We start from the raw sequence: 18,117 nt of genomic DNA on the forward strand, positions 1-18,117 counted from the left end.
TGTAGTTGTTACTGCTGATGATGAAGGATCATTGACTACTACTACCTCTTTATTCCCAGGACCCCAATTTGGCGTTTACATGACTACAGAAGTCATTACTAATTCTGATGGATCTATTAGAACTGAGAGTGGAATTGTTATTGTTACTACTGATGCTACAGGAGCATGGACTACTACTTCTCATTTATTCCCACCTCCACCATATACCACTTATAGTACTACCGAACTTAATACTGATTCTTCTGGATATGCTACTACAGAAAGTGGTGTTGTTGTTGTTACTACTGATGCTGAAGGATCTTTGACAACTACCACGTCATTATTTCCACCACCACCATATACTACATATACTACGACTAACGAAAACACTAATTCTGATGGAGATGTTACCACTGAAAGCGGAATTGTTGTTGTTACTACTGATGATGAAGGATTATGGACAACAACCACATCTGTATTCCCACCACCTCCATATACTACTCACAGTATTACTGAAGTCATCACCTATTCTGACGGCTCCATTACTACTGAGAGTGGAATTATTATTGTTACAACTGATGATGAAGGATCATTGACCACTACTACTTCATTTGTTCCACCACCTGAATTTGGTATTCATATTACTACAGAAACCATTACTAATTCTGATGGATCAGTCAGAACTGAGAGTGGAATTGTTATTGTTACCACTGATGGTGCAGGAGCATGGACTACTACTTCTCATTTATTCCCACCTCCACCATATACTACTTACAGTACTACAGAATTCAATACCGATTCTGCTGGATTTATTAGTACCGAAAGTGGTGTTGTTGTTATCACTACTGATGATGAAGGATCATTAAGTACTACCACTTCATTATTCCCACCACCTCCATATACTACATATACTACTACAAATGAAATTACTGATTCTGAAGGATATGTTATTACTGACAGTGGAATTGTTGTTATTACTACTGATGCTGAAGGATCGGTCACTACTACCACGTCATTGTACCCACCACCCCCATATACTACCTATACAACTACAGAAGTCAATATCGATCCTACTGGAGGCGTTAGTACCGAAAGTGGAGTAGTTATTGTTACTACTGATACAGACGGTTCATTGACGACAACTACATCTATAATCCCAGCACCTCCTGAATCTACTATGTATGTCACTACGAATGTGAATACTAACTCTGATGGGTCGCTTAGTACCGAGAGTGGAGTTGTAATTGTTACTAGTGGCGATGATTCCTGGATAACTACTACATATTTATTACCACCACCTCCACCATATACTACTTATACTACTACAAATGAAAAGACTGATTCTGATGGATATATTAATACTGAGAGTGGAGTTGTAGTTGTTACGACTGATGATGAAGGTTTAGTGTCTACCACCACCTCCTTATACCCACCACCACCTTATACTACCTATACTACGACTGAAGTTATCACTGATTCTGATGGTAATATTAGTACTGAAAGTGCAGTAGTAGTTATAACTACTGACGATGAAGGCTCATTAAGTACCACCACATCTATGTTCCCACCACCCCCATACACTACTTATAGTACTACTGAAATCATCACTGATTCTGATGGCCTCATTACTACCGAAAGTGGAATTGTTGTGGTTACTACTGATGGCGAAGGTTCAGTGACTACTACCACCTCTCTAGTACCACCACCTGAATTTGGTATTCATATTACTACAGAAACCATTACTAATTCTGATGGATCACTTAATACTGAGAGTGGAATTGTTATCGTTACTACTGATGGTGATGGTGCGTGGACTACTACTACACATTTATTCCCACCTCCACCATATACTACTTACAGTACTACAGAACTCAATACCGATTCTGAAGGTTATGTTAATACCGAAAGTGGTGTTGTTGTTGTGACTACTGATGCCCAAGGATCTGTCACCACTACTACTTCGTTATTCCCACCACCTCCATATACTACCTATACCACTACTGAAATCAGTACTGATGCTGCTGGATATGTCAGTACCGAGAGTGGTATTGTTGTTGTAACTACGGATTCTCAAGGATTTGTGTCCACAACTACCTCGTTATTCCCACCACCACCTTACACTACCTATACAACTACCGAAATCGTACCTAACCCTACTGGAGGTGTTAGTACTGAAAGTGGAGTTGTTATTGTGACTACAGATACGGACGGTTCATTGACCACTACTACTTCATTATTCCCACCACCACCTTACACTACCTATACAACTACCGAAATTGTACCTAACCCTACTGGAGGTGTTAGTACTGAAAGTGGAGTTGTTATTGTGACTACAGATACGGACGGTTCATTGACCACTACTACTTCATTATTCCCACCACCACCTTACACTACCTATACAACTACCGAAATTGTACCTAACCCTACTGGAGGTGTTAGTACTGAAAGTGGAGTTGTGATTGTGACTACAGATACGGACGGTTCATTGACCACTACTACTTCATTATTCCCACCTCCACCTTATACAACTTACACCACTACCGAAATCGTACCTAACCCTACTGGAGGTGTTAGTACTGAAAGTGGAGTTGTGATTGTGACTACAGATACGGACGGTTCATTGACCACTACTACTTCATTATTCCCACCTCCACCTTATACAACTTACACCACTACCGAAATCGTACCTAACCCTACTGGAGGTGTTAGTACTGAAAGTGGAGTTGTGATTGTGACTACAGATACGGACGGTTCATTGACCACTACTACTTCATTATTCCCACCACCACCTTATACAACTTACACCACTACCGAAATCGTACCTAACCCTACTGGAGGTGTTAGTACTGAAAGTGGAGTTGTGATTGTGACTACAGATACGGACGGTTCATTGACCACTACTACTTCATTATTCCCACCACCACCTTACACTACCTATACAACTACCGAAATTGTACCTAACCCTACTGGAGGTGTTAGTACTGAAAGTGGAGTTGTGATTGTGACTACAGATACGGACGGTTCCTTGACCACTACTACTTCATTATTCCCACCTCCACCTTATACAACTTACACCACTACCGAAATCGTACCTAACCCTACTGGAGGTGTTAGTACTGAAAGTGGAGTTGTGATTGTGACTACAGATACGGACGGTTCATTGACCACTACTACTTCATTATTCCCACCACCACCTTACACTACCTATACAACTACCGAAATTGTACCTAACCCTACTGGAGGTGTTAGTACTGAAAGTGGAGTTGTTATTGTGACTACAGATACGGACGGTTCATTGACCACTACTACTTCATTATTCCCACCACCACCTTATACAACTTACACCACTACTGAAATCGTACCTAACCCTACTGGAGGTGTTAGTACTGAAAGTGGAGTTGTTATTGTGACTACAGATACGGACGGTTCATTGACCACTACTACTTCATTATTCCCACCTCCACCTTATACAACTTACACCACTACTGAAATCGTACCTAACCCTACTGGAGGTGTTAGTACCGAGAGTGGAGTTGTAATTGTGACCACTGATGATGAAGGATTAGTGACTACTACTACGTCTTTATTCCCACCTCCTCCTGAATCTACTATGTATGTCACCACTGAAATAATTACTTATTCTGATGGATCAATTAGCACCGAGAGTGGAGTTGTAATTGTTACAAGCGGCGATGAATGGACTACTACTACTTACACATTACCACCACCACCACCTTATACCACATATACTACTACCGAAGAGAATACTGATACCGAAGGTTATATTATTACCGATAGTGGTATTGTTATTGTTACTACTGATGATGAAGGATTATTGACCACTACTACATCATTGTACCCACCACCTCCATTCACTACATATACAACCACAGAAGCTAATACAGATACTACCGAGAGTGGAATTGTTGTTGTGACCACTGATGATGAAGGATTAGTGACTACTACTACGTCTTTATTCCCACCTCCTCCTGAATCTACTATGTATGTCACCACTGAAATAATTACTTATTCTGATGGATCAATTAGCACCGAGAGTGGAGTTGTAATTGTTACAAGCGGCGATGAATGGACTACTACTACTTACACATTACCACCACCACCACCTTATACCACATATACTACTACCGAAGAGAATACTGATACCGAAGGTTATATTATTACCGATAGTGGTATTGTTATTGTTACTACTGATGATGAAGGATTATTGACCACTACTACATCATTGTACCCACCACCTCCATTCACTACATATACAACCACAGAAGCTAATACAGATGCTACCGAGAGTGGAATTGTTGTTGTGACCACTGATGATGAAGGATTATTGACCACTACTACATCATTGTTCCCACCACCTCCATTCACTACATATACAACCACAGAAGCTAATACAGATACTACCGAGAGTGGTATTGTTATTATTACTACTGATGATGAAGGATTATTGACCACTACTACATCATTGTACCCACCACCTCCATTCACTACATATACAACCACAGAAGCTGATACAGATGCTACCGAGAGTGGAATTGTTGTTGTGACCACTGATGATGAAGGATTATTGACCACTACTACATCATTGTTCCCACCACCTCCATTCACTACATATACAACCACAGAAGCTAATACAGATACTACCGAGAGTGGAATTGTTATTATTACTACTGATGATGAAGGATTATTGACCACTACTACATCATTGTACCCACCACCTCCATTCACTACATATACAACCACAGAAGCTAATACAGATGCTACCGAGAGTGGTATTGTTATTGTTACTACTGATGATGAAGGATTATTGACCACTACTACATCATTGTTCCCACCACCTCCATTCACTACATATACAACCACAGAAGCTAATACAGATACTACCGAGAGTGGAATTGTTGTTGTGACCACTGATGATGAAGGATTATTGACCACTACTACATCATTGTTCCCACCACCTCCATTCACTACATATACAACCACAGAAGCTAATACAGATGCTACCGAGAGTGGTATTGTTATTGTTACTACTGATGATGAAGGATTATTGACCACTACTACATCATTGTTCCCACCACCTCCATTCACTACATATACAACCACAGAAGCTAATACAGATACTACCGAGAGTGGAATTGTTGTTGTGACCACTGATGATGAAGGATTATTGACCACTACTACATCATTGTTCCCACCACCTCCATTCACTACATACACTACTACGGAAGTCAACACTGATCCTACTGGATATGTCACTACCGAGAGTGGTGTTGTTATTGTTACTACTGACGACGTAGGATCGTTAACTACTACTTATTCAATGTTCAGACCTATCCCATTCACCTTTTATACCACAACAGAAACCAGTACTGATTCGGATGGATATGTCACTACCGAGAGTGGAATTGTTGTTGTGACCACTGATGATGAAGGATTATTGACCACTACTACATCATTGTTCCCACCACCTCCATTCACTACATACACTACTACGGAAGTCAACACTGATCCTACTGGATATGTCACTACCGAGAGTGGTGTTGTTATTGTTACTACCGACGACGTAGGATCGTTAACTACTACTTATTCAATGTTCAGACCTATCCCATTCACCTTTTATACCACAACAGAAACCAGTACTGATTCGGATGGATATGTCACTACCGAGAGTGGAATTGTTGTTGTGACCACTGATGATGAAGGATTATTGACCACTACTACATCATTGTTCCCACCACCTCCATTCACTACATATACAACCACAGAAGCTAATACAGATGCTACCGAGAGTGGTATTGTTATTGTTACTACTGATGATGAAGGATTATTGACCACTACTACATCATTGTTCCCACCACCTCCATTCACTACATATACAACCACAGAAGCTAATACAGATACTACCGAGAGTGGAATTGTTGTTGTGACCACTGATGATGAAGGATTATTGACCACTACTACATCATTGTTCCCACCACCTCCATTCACTACATACACTACTACGGAAGTCAACACTGATTCGGATGGATATGTCACTACCGAGAGTGGAATTGTTGTTGTGACCACTGATGATGAAGGATTATTGACCACTACTACTTCATTGTTCCCACCACCTCCATTCACTACATATACAACCACAGAAGCTAATACAGATGCTACCGAGAGTGGTATTGTTATTGTTACTACTGATGATGAAGGATTATTGACCACTACTACATCATTGTTCCCACCACCTCCATTCACTACATATACAACCACAGAAGCTAATACATATACTACCGAGAGCGGAATTGTTGTTGTGACCACTGATGATGAAGGATTATTGACCACTACTACATCTTTGTTCTCGATTGAATCGACATTATCGAATTTTGAACTTACTTCTGATGAGAGTAGCTTTAAGTCAACATCAGTTTACTCATTTCCGTCCAGTTTTATGTGGTATAATTCTTCAGTGCCAGTGTACGCCAGTACTGCCATTGTATCCGAAGATACGGATACTCCTATTTCACATATACCTCTGGCAACGGATACTGTCAGTGAAGCTGATTTGGCAGAGAGCTCTGCGGAAGTTTCTTCTTTTACAGAAGTCATTCCTGTGATAACTACAGAGGCTGGATCCGATTGGTCATATACTACAGAGATTGTCTTCACGTTATCAGATGGTGATGTTATAACACGTACAGCTATTGTTGTTGATCCTCAGAATTCAGAAGGTGATTGGTATACATATACTTCTTTCTTAGATGACCCTGAAGAGACTACTTCGGTAGTAGATGAATCCATCAGCGAAGACGCTATTATTACGGTTGTTGATCCAGAAGAGACAGGAGAACCGGATCCAATTGAACCTACTACGTTTATTGCTAGTAGTACAGAAGTCGATACAGAAGAAACTGAATTAACTACAGATACTGGTTCCGATTGGTCTTACACTACTGAGATTGTGACCACATTATCAGATGGTGTTGTTACAACACGTACAGCTATTGTTGTTGATCCTCAGAACTCGGAAGGTGATTGGTATACATATACTTCTTTCTTAGATGACCCTGAAGAGACTACTTCGGTAGTAGATGAACCTATAAGCGAAGATGTTACTGTTACAGATGCTGATCCAGAAGAGACAGAAGGATCGGATCCAACTGATGAAGAATCCACCACAACTGTTGCTAATATTACGGAAGTAGATCCAGAAGAAACTGAATTAACTACAGATACTGGTTCCGACTGGTCTTACACTACTGAGATTGTGACCACATTATCAGATGGTGTTGTTACAACACGTACAGCTATTGTTGTTGATCCTCAGAACTCGGAAGGTGATTGGTATACATATACTACATTCTTAGATGATACTGAAGAAACTGATTCTGAATCTGCAGATGGTACCACAACAAATGTGGAAGTTGTTACTGATGATATTGCTACTACTACAGTCATAAGTTTAGTAGAAGTTACTACTACAGAGTTGCATACTGAATGGTCTTATACTACCGTGATTGTGATCACAGAACCAGATGGAAGTATTACCACTAGATCTGCAGTGGTTATCGATCCTCAAACTACAGGCGGAGAATGGTCTACTTATACTTCTTTCTTAGATGATGCTGAAGAAACAGATATGGATACTACTCCAGTGACCCAAGTAGTAACCATCACCACCACAGTATTTGAAACAGCAGCTGATGGAAGTGTTGAAACCAGAACTATAGAATTGGAAACAGATATGGCCACTACTCAAGTGACCCGAATAGTGACTATCACCACCACTGTATTTGAAACAGCAGCTGATGGCAGTATTGAAACAAGAACTGTGGAATTGGAAACAGAGGTAGTTTCACCTTTGATCCCTACTGGAGTTCCAAATAGTGGAGATGATTCTGCTAATGCAGATGCTCCACCTAATGAGTATATCACTTCATTGGTTATCACACTTCCAAATGGAGACGTAGCAACTGAAACTGTTAGAGTAGTGATTACCACTAATGCCAATGGTGCCTTGGAGAGTATAACTTACCCTGTTCTGTACCCTACTAACATTTTTGATGATAATGTGGATCAAGATTATGTTGAACAAGGTGAGGTATTTGTCACTACAAACGACAAGGGAGAAATTTATTCAAGTACATGTTTACTTGCAGATGGATGCTTTACACCTGTGTATACTACAGAGATTGTAGAAGATTTAGAAGATGGAAGTCATGAGACTGTTACTGCTGCTATTATAACTGGTGAAGATGAAGAAGGTGTCCCATTCACAACAACTTCGATTATTCCAACAAATGTTGGAGAGACAGCTACAGTATACACTACAGACATTCATAAAACTTATGAGGATGGTAGTGAATACGATGAATTAGATGTTGTAGTTGTTATAAGTGACGAAGATGGAATGTTTACCACTACCAGTCTTTTAGATTTAGTTGAACCAACTGGTATTGATGAAGAGGGTTCAATAGATGCAGAATTTCCAGGAATTGGATCTAGTGATGGTCCTGAAACTGAGAATGGCTATGACTCCGAAGAAATCGTCGAGTTGCCTGCCTTACATGAAGATGAGGAGTTGGCTAATAGTGCCGGCACTATATCACCTTTGACTTATTGGTGGATTGTTTCCACCATATTAATGTTGCTTATGATTTAAGCTTAAACATAATTTCGGTTTATAATTTATATTTGTTTATATTATAGTTTGATATTTCTTTTCGATTTTTAATGACAGGCAGTGCCTAGTCGTTAGTTTATGATGTTATTTTATTGTTAATATATGTCCAACGTGTTCCAGATGTTGATAATTTACTATAAAGTTAATCCATAAGTACTAGACCATTGATTTATTTGCGGTTTCATATTTTCAATTATTGCATATGCATAATTGAATATTAAACGAAGGGTTGGAAGCTTTCATACCTTTGATTTTCAAAATTAATCCCCAAAAAATAATTAAAATAGTAAATCTCATCACAAATTATTACTTCGAAATATTTTTAATAAGCAGCTGAAGCATTGTTCAACTTTATTCAACTTTACCAAATTGGAAAAAGAAAAGATATATCGAAGGCTATTACTTAATAAAGTATCTGCAATTTGATTCATGTTCTAGATCATATCGAACAATACTCGCGTAAAATCGATTTTGCAGAGAAAGAAAAATCGGTTTCTTTTCTTGTCTTTTCTTTTTTTCTTTGTCGTTTCTTTTGACATGAACAAAATTATGACGTTTATGTAAACTATTCATCCATGAACAAGCCACCACAATAGTATAAACCAAACTGACGGAATCAATCTATAACCTAAAACTCATATCATTTAAACTGAAGTTGATAAATTTACGCTTGTTTAAGATTTACGCCGTTGATCTAACACAGCAAGTCAAGCAAGCAAGCAAGCGAAACTTAAAAGTGTATTGATGTACCTGCTTACCTTCGTGTTATGCAACGCAAGGTCTATAAAATAGTTTAGATAAGCTTTCAAAGTTGAGGTCTGAGATATCTTTGAATTAATAAAAAGGTTAAACCCTTTTACGTCACTATTATTACTCAATAAATATGTCAATATTTTTAATGTCATGTCATGCCATGCTCGCATAATTTTTTTATTTTATGCCGCAAATAAATTACCGAAAAATAGAATTATATGGGCAATATCATATTTTAGCACCATTAATAAATGAAATATTCCAATCACAGATTATATGATGTAGATGGTTATGCTTTGGAAAACAATGGACCCTGACAGGATAGGCAATATATCCTGGATTTCAAAATTGAATGACTATGGCAAGACCGTGGTATAAGCGATATTTACGATTGAACAAACAATAAAATATTATTTTGCATCAAACATCGGAGATATTTGGTTAAGATATAATATTATGATAAGTTCCCATATTTCAATATTATAGAGACATATTTTATTTTACTTTCTTTTTCTACCAACTTCAAGGAATACAACTATTACCACCGAAAAATATTGATAAATATTCTCGGTACAAGATGAATCTTTTGAGTTATAAAATCCTTATTGCCTTTTGGCTATGGACCACCTTAACGCTTGCCGATCCTTTTCCAGGTCATATAATCAGATATGAAGACTTTTCCTATTTCACTCCAGATCTAAATACAAATGATAGATATACTACTATTGTTGAAATGGGTGTATTTTCATTTTTGGAAAATATAGTAGTCGGTAGACAAGGTCGATTACATATCAGGAATACAGCTACACTGCCATTTTTCAATACCCAAGATCCACATTTCTCATTTGATATGTTTGGTGAACTTGTTGTCGATCAAAACGGTGAATTTGTTGTTGATGATAGTTCATATGATCAAGGCTATACTGAACACACCGTTGCATCACCGTTGGTTCTGAATAATGGTCAAATTGTTTATATTGGCGCTGAATCATATCCTCGTTTAAGTGTTCATTTTATACCTAAAAATTTTGATAATTATGGTGGATTGTCTTTCTTTAACTATGAGGGTGGATCTGATCCAAATGATATCATTAACATAGGTAATTTTGTCGATGGCAATTACCATTCTGACACCTACTATAATCAAGGAAGTATGTGTTTCTTTAATACTAAAAACGTTATTCAATATGCCAATTTAGAAGGTGAAGGATGTGTCTCATTATATAATGAGGTGGAATACACAATCAATAGTCCTAATACAGGATCGGGTCAAAATTACATCTTTCGAGAATCTAATTCAGTCTTAACCATTAATAATATTACTCCAGACACACCAGCGATAAATATCTATAGCTTGCATTTGGATAATAGAGTTAAATTCTCATTTAATAGGCCTCCTGTTGACATTCCAAATATATCAAAAAGAAGTCCAACACTTCGTTATGATGGAGATAATTTATATATTGAAGCTGATTTTATCATAACTTTCCATGTCGGGCGTGGATTGAATATAGATGCATTTGATTTACAAGAAGAATGCAATGGAGATAATTGTATCGGAACTTTAACATATCTGTCTATAGGAAATGGACCACCTTATATTTGTCGTGATTGTAGAGGATTTTTGGATTTTCCCGCTGATGTATTTGATATGATAGAGTTTGATGATCATGCACAAGGCATAATGTCTACTTATACAACTACATTCACAACCAACATAGATGGTATTGATACTACTCAATCCGGTCTTGTCGTTGTCACCACCCTTGACCTCTGGGAATTTGATACTATCACCTCATTATTCCCACCTCCACCATATACTACTTATACTACAACAGAAGCTAATACTGATTATAATGGTTATATCAGTACCGAAAGTGGAGTTGTTATCGTCACTGCAGATGACGAAGGATCTTTGACCACTACCACATCGTTATTTCCACCACCACCATTCACTACTTACACTACTACTGAAATCAATTCCAGTTCTGATGGATATGTTAGTACTGATAGTGGAGTTGTTATAGTTACTACAGACATGGAAGGATCATTGACTACTACCACATCGTTATTCCCACCACCTCCATTCACGACGTACACTACGACAGTGTACTCCGAGATAGATACCGAAGGACACCTTACTATCGAAAGTGGAATAGTGGTTGTGACTACCGATAGTGAAGGGTCGTTGACTACTAGTACGTCATTTTTCCCAGCACCACCGGGTTCATGGGGGACTTATTCAATAGTCCCAAATTCTCTACCACCATCGTATACTACATATACTACTACCGAATTCAATTCAGATTCTGACGGATATGTTAGTACTGATAGCGGAATTGTTGTTGTTACCACTGACGATGAAGGATCGGTGACTACCACTACATCGTTATTTCCGCCTCCTCCATTTACTACCTATACTACCACTGAAATCAATACAGATACTACCGAGAGTGGAGTTGTTATTGTTACCACAGATGATGAAGGCTCATTGACTACTTCCATATCATTGTACCCACCCCCACCATTCACCACCTATACTACTACTGAAATCAATATCGATACTACCGAGAGTGGAATAGTTATAGTTACTACAGATATAGAAGGATCATTGACTACTACTACTTCGTTATTCCTACCACCGCCATATACCACATATGGATTCACCTCAACTAATTCGAATCCTGATGGATCTGTTAGCACTGAAAGTGGTATTGTTGTTGTTACCACCGCCGATGAAGGATCATTGATGACCACAACTTCATTATTTCCAATTCAATCATCAAGTCGCAATGTGGTACAGACGCTGGAATATAGTTACTTGAGGCCCTCAACATTCAACTCTGTTTCGTCCAGTTTCATTTGGTATAATTCTTCCACACCAGCATATACTAGCAGTAGGGCTATCGCATCGGATCATACATATGCTTCTTTGTCGGGTATTTCCCAGGAAACAAATATTCCTACTGAAACAATTACTGAAGAAACAGGTACCTCAGTGGAATTGGTTAGCGAGAAAACTACAGAAGAATACTCCGAGTGGACAATAACTACTGAGATTGTGATGACTTTATCGGATGGTAGTCTCACAACCCGTACTGCTGTCATCATAGATCCTACAGATTCTGATGGAAATTGGTACACTATTACTTCGTTTTTAGAAGATGTCGAAGAGACCAATACAATCGAAGTTGAACCAAGTACAGATGATGCTACTATTACCGAAGTCATCCCAGAAGAAACTGAAATTCCAAAGGAAACAGGTTCAGATTGGTCTTATACTACCGAGATTGTATTCACATTATCCGATGGTGTTGTAACTACACGTACTGCTGTTGTGGTTGATCCTCAAGACTCAGAAGGTGATTGGGATACGTATACCACATTTTTGGATAGCCCTGAAGAAGAGGTAGATGCAACCGAAACTGTTACAGACGATATTACCATCACGGATAGTGTCCCCGAACAATCTGAAGGAAGAGATGGAGATGGTGAAGATTCAAGTACATCTCTGACCAGTGTCACAGAAGTCTACCCAGAAGCAACTACCGAAGTATACTCCGAGTGGACAATCACTACTGAGATTGTGATGACTTTATCGGATGGTAGTATCGCTACTCGTACTGCTGTTATCATAGATCCTACAGATTCTGATGGAAATTGGTACACTATTACTTCGTTTTTAGAAGATGTCGAAGAGACCAATACAATCGAAGTTGAACCAAGTACAGATGATGCTACTATTACCGAAGTCATCCCAGAAGAAACTGAAATTCCAAAGGAAACAGGTTCAGATTGGTCATATACTACCGAGATTTTATTCACATTATCCGATGGTGTTGTAACTACACGCACTGCTATTGTGGTTGATCCCCAAAATTCAGAAGGCGATTGGTATACGTATACCACATTTTTAGACGGTTCCCAAGAACAAGAAGATGTTACTGATATTGTTACTGACCAGATCACTGTTACGGAAATTGTTCCAGGAGAAACAGAAGCACTGGATGTCATTGAAGAAGAGGCCACTACAGATGATACAGATATTACTGTTCCTGAACCAACCGGAGGAGTTGACACCATCGAAGAAGAGACAACGACAGCAATTGCTACGATTACCGATGTTGTTCCAGAAGAAACTGAAGAGGAAGCCGAAGAATCAGGATCTGATTGGTCATACACTACTGAGATTATATTTACTGGACCCGATGGAAGTGCTACTACCCGTTCAGCCATTGTTGTTGATTCTCAGGATGCTGATGGTGAATGGTACACTTATACTTCATTCTTAGATGATAGTGCAGCAATTGAAACTGGATCTGCAGAAGGTACAACAGCAAATGTGGATGTTATTGATGTTGTTGATACTACTGATTTGGTTGACGCTACTACAGACATAGATATAGTGGAACCAACCATTACAGATTTACTTTCTGATTGGTCTTATACTACTGATATTGTGATTACAGAAGCAGATGGAAGTGTTACCACTAGAGCCGCCGTGGTTGTTGATCCTCAAAATACCGATGGGGAATGGTACACTTATACTTCTTTCTTAGATGATGCTGATGAAAAGGTCGTTGGTACTACTCAAGTCACTCGAGTAGTGACTATAGGCACCACAATATTTGTTACTGCAGCTGATGGCAGTGTTGAAACTAGATCGGTGGAATTGGAAACAGAAGAAGTTTCAATTTCGATCCCTACTGGAATGCCAGATAGTAGATATGGTTCTGATAATATAGTTGAGAATGAAGGTATTGCAGCTAATGAGTATATCACTTCATTAGTTAGCACACTTCCAAATGGCGAAGTAGCAACTGAAACTGTCAGAGTTGTGATTACTACTGGTGCTGATGGTGCATTGGACAGTAGAACTTATCATGTTTTGTATCCTACAGCTGGTGTTATTGAAGATAATTTTGTCGGTCAAGGTGAAGTTATTGTTACTACAAATGACAATAGAGAAATTTACTCAAGTACTTGTTTACTGGCAGGTGGATGCTTTAAACCTGTCTATACTACCGAATTTGTATCCGAGTTGGATGACGGTAGTTACCTGACTGTTGTTGCTGCTGTTATTACTGGTGAAGATGCAGATGGTGTCCTATTCACTACAACTTCAATTATCCCAGCCAATGCTAGAGAGACAGCTACAGTATACACCACGGAAGTCCATAAAACCTATGAAGATGGTAGTGAATACGATGTATTAGATGTCGTGTTTGTTATAAGTGACGAAAATGGAATGTTTACTACTACCAGTCTTTTAGATTTAGTTGAACCAACTGGTATTGATGAAGAAGTTTCAGCAGATCCAGGTGTGCCAGGAAGTGGATCTAGTGATAGTGGTGATATTGAGAATGGAAATGACTCTGAAGAAAATGTTGTCTCACCTGTAAGCTTACATGAAGAATCTGAATTTGTTAATAGTGCAGGTACTATATCACCTACAACTTCATGGTGGATTGTTTCCACCATATTAATGATGGTTATGATTTAAGTTTAAGATAATTTTCGGTTTATAATTTATATTTGTTTATATTTAGTTTGATATTATTTTCGGTTTCTAATGACAGGCAGTGCCTGGTCATTATGTCACGATTTTATTTGATAGTTTATATATGTTTAATGGGTTTCGAAATTTTTGAAATATTAATTCTAACGTATTGGTGAAAGGCTGTCGCAGTATTTAACGGGAATAAGAGCACTATTTTACAATTGTGATATTTACTCAGTACTTGAAAATGGTTCTAATTTACCATGAAACCTATCTATTATAATTAGACCATTCGTCTAGGTTTACATCTTTTCAATTATTACATACATAGAATTGCATACAAAGCAAAGGTTTGAAATCTTCCTTACTTTTGATTTTGATGATTAATTACAAAATTAAAATTTATTACTGCCTGATAATAAACTGCACTTCCGGAGCATTGCATTGTTTAACCTTATTTTAAATTACGAAATTGGGAAAAGAAAAGTGATATCAAAAGTTAGGTCAGAGCTATCGGCAATTTTATCCTTGTTATAGATGATGTCACCAAATAGGTAAAGTCTTTCATGTATAAAACGCTTATTTTTTTCTCTCTCTCCTTCTCTTAATTTATTTTTTATCTGCAATAAATCAAATCTTTTTTTTCGTTCAATTTTTCTGTGCCTCTTACTTTAATATGATGATGACGGTGATGAAAATTATGACGTTTATCACGATTTATGCCAACTATTAATGAGATGAACTATGAACAAGCCACCATAATAATATAAACCAGAATGATATAACCAAGCTATACCATACCATGTCATCTCATCAGTAACAAGATTGCTAGATATTCAGTTGTTTTCCCTTCACACCGTTGAACTATCATAACTAAGCAAGCAAGTCAAACAAGCGAAACTTAAATAAATAATTATTGATGTACCTGCTACACTTCATGTTATGCAAGGCAAGGTCTAGATAAACTTCTCAAAGATCTGATCTATTCACATAATATATCGAACTAAAATCTACGAAATATGGTGCACGTCACTATTATTACTTATTTAATATGTCATATTTTTAATGCTATGTCATGTCATGCCATGCTCACATTTCTTTTTTTTCTTGTCATATTTAGAGCTGCAAATTAATTTTCCAATATTTTAGCATCATTAATAAATGAAATAGTTCAATCATAGATTATATGATGTAGATGGTTATGCTTTGGAAAACAATGGGCCCTGACGATATAGGCAATATATCCTGTATTTCAAAATTGTACGACTAGAAGAAGTCCATGGTATTAGTGATAATTATGATTGCATCAATAATGAAATTTTATTTTGCATCAATCATCGCAGATATATTCAGATTAGATATAATACTACCATAAGTTCCAATATTTCATAAATAAGAATTAATATTTCATTCTAATCACACTCTCCATCAAACTTCAAGGAGTACTACTATTAATTCACAGTACAAGATGAATATTGTGACTTATAAAACACTTATTGCGATTTGGTTATGGTTCACCTTAACGCTTGCGGACGACCGTTTTCCATCGCGGATAATCAGGTATAGTGAGTTTGAGAATTCTCATAGTCTGTATGATCAGCCTGTTTTGACAACAGGATATCAGACAACAACTGTCATTGCTGCAGTGGGTGTATTTCAATATACTGATATGATATTAGCCACCGGATACTTGCATATAAGGAATACGGAGTCTACTCCATTTAACAAGAGTACAGATTCACATTTTTCATTTAATATTGACGCTAGTGTAATTGTCCAGGAGAGCGGTCTATTTGTTATTGATGATAGTTCAACGACGGAAGGTTATACAGATCATAAAATACTCGGATTGAATGGAGAGTATTACGCTAATGACGGTCAAATATCATTTATTGGTGCTTATTCTTATCCTCGTTTAAGTGTTCAAATGGAACCTAAGGTATTCAGCAATGTGGGTGGAATGTCTTTCTACAACTATGCGGGAGAACCTGATCCCAGTGATATCATCACTATAGGTCCAGACACTAACGGTGATACTCCATCAAGGTATAAAAATCCAGGAAACATGTGTTACTATAATACTAGAAACGTTATCCAATATGCTGACATGTATGGTGGAGGTTGTATTTCATTATATGATTTCTCTGAATACACAATCAATATTCCAAATACAGGGACGGATCAAAATTATGTCTTCCAAGAGTCTAATGCAGTCTTAACCATCAATAATATAACTCCAGATACACCTATTATAAATATCTATGGTTTGCAGTTGGATAATAGAGTCAAGTTCACTTATAGCAGTCCTGTTAATGCTCCTTCTCGTACCTACGAACTAGGCATTCCACCACCCAGTATCTCAAAAAGAAGTCCAGTACTTAGTTATGTTGGACAATATTTATATATTGAAGCCGACTTTGTCATAACCTTCTATGTTGGACCAGGATTAAATATAGATGCATTTGATTTACAAGAAGAATGCAATGGATATATTTGTGTCGGTACTTTGACATACCTGTCAACTGCAAACTTTCCTCTAGATGGTTGCTTAGAGTGTGTGGGACATGTGGACTTTCCCTTCGATGTGTATAATAGTTTAAACTTTGAAGAAGAGGCAAGCGAAAGAATGACTTCCTTTACAACTACATTCACAACTAACGTTGACGGAGTCGATGCTACCGAATCTGGAATTGTAGTTATCACGACTAGTGATATGGAATTTCAAACCAGCACTTCATTATTCCCGCCACCACCATATACTACATATAGTTTCACTGAAACTAATACTGATGATGATGGATCTGTTGTTACTGACAGTGGAATTGTTATTGTCACTAGTGATGACGAAGGATCAGTTACTACTAGTACTTCATTATTTCCACCACCACCATATACTACATACGGATTCACCTCAACCAATACTGATGATGATGGATCTGTTGTTACTGACAGTGGAATTGTTATTGTCACTAGTGATGACGAAGGATCAGTTACTACTAGTACTTCATTATTCCCACCACCACCATTCACCACCTACAGTTTTGCTGAAATTAACACTGATGATGATGGATCTGTTATTACTGACAGTGGAATTGTTATTGTCACTAGTGATGACGAAGGATCAGTCACTACTAGTACTTCATTATTTCCACCACCACCATATACTACATACGGATTCACCTCAACCAATACTGATGAT

Source organism: Scheffersomyces coipomensis, assembly GCF_036884675.1.
Source record: "Scheffersomyces coipomensis strain NRRL Y-17651 chromosome Unknown DFJ63scaffold_5, whole genome shotgun sequence".
Taxonomy (NCBI): Eukaryota; Fungi; Ascomycota; class Pichiomycetes; order Serinales; family Debaryomycetaceae; genus Scheffersomyces; species Scheffersomyces coipomensis.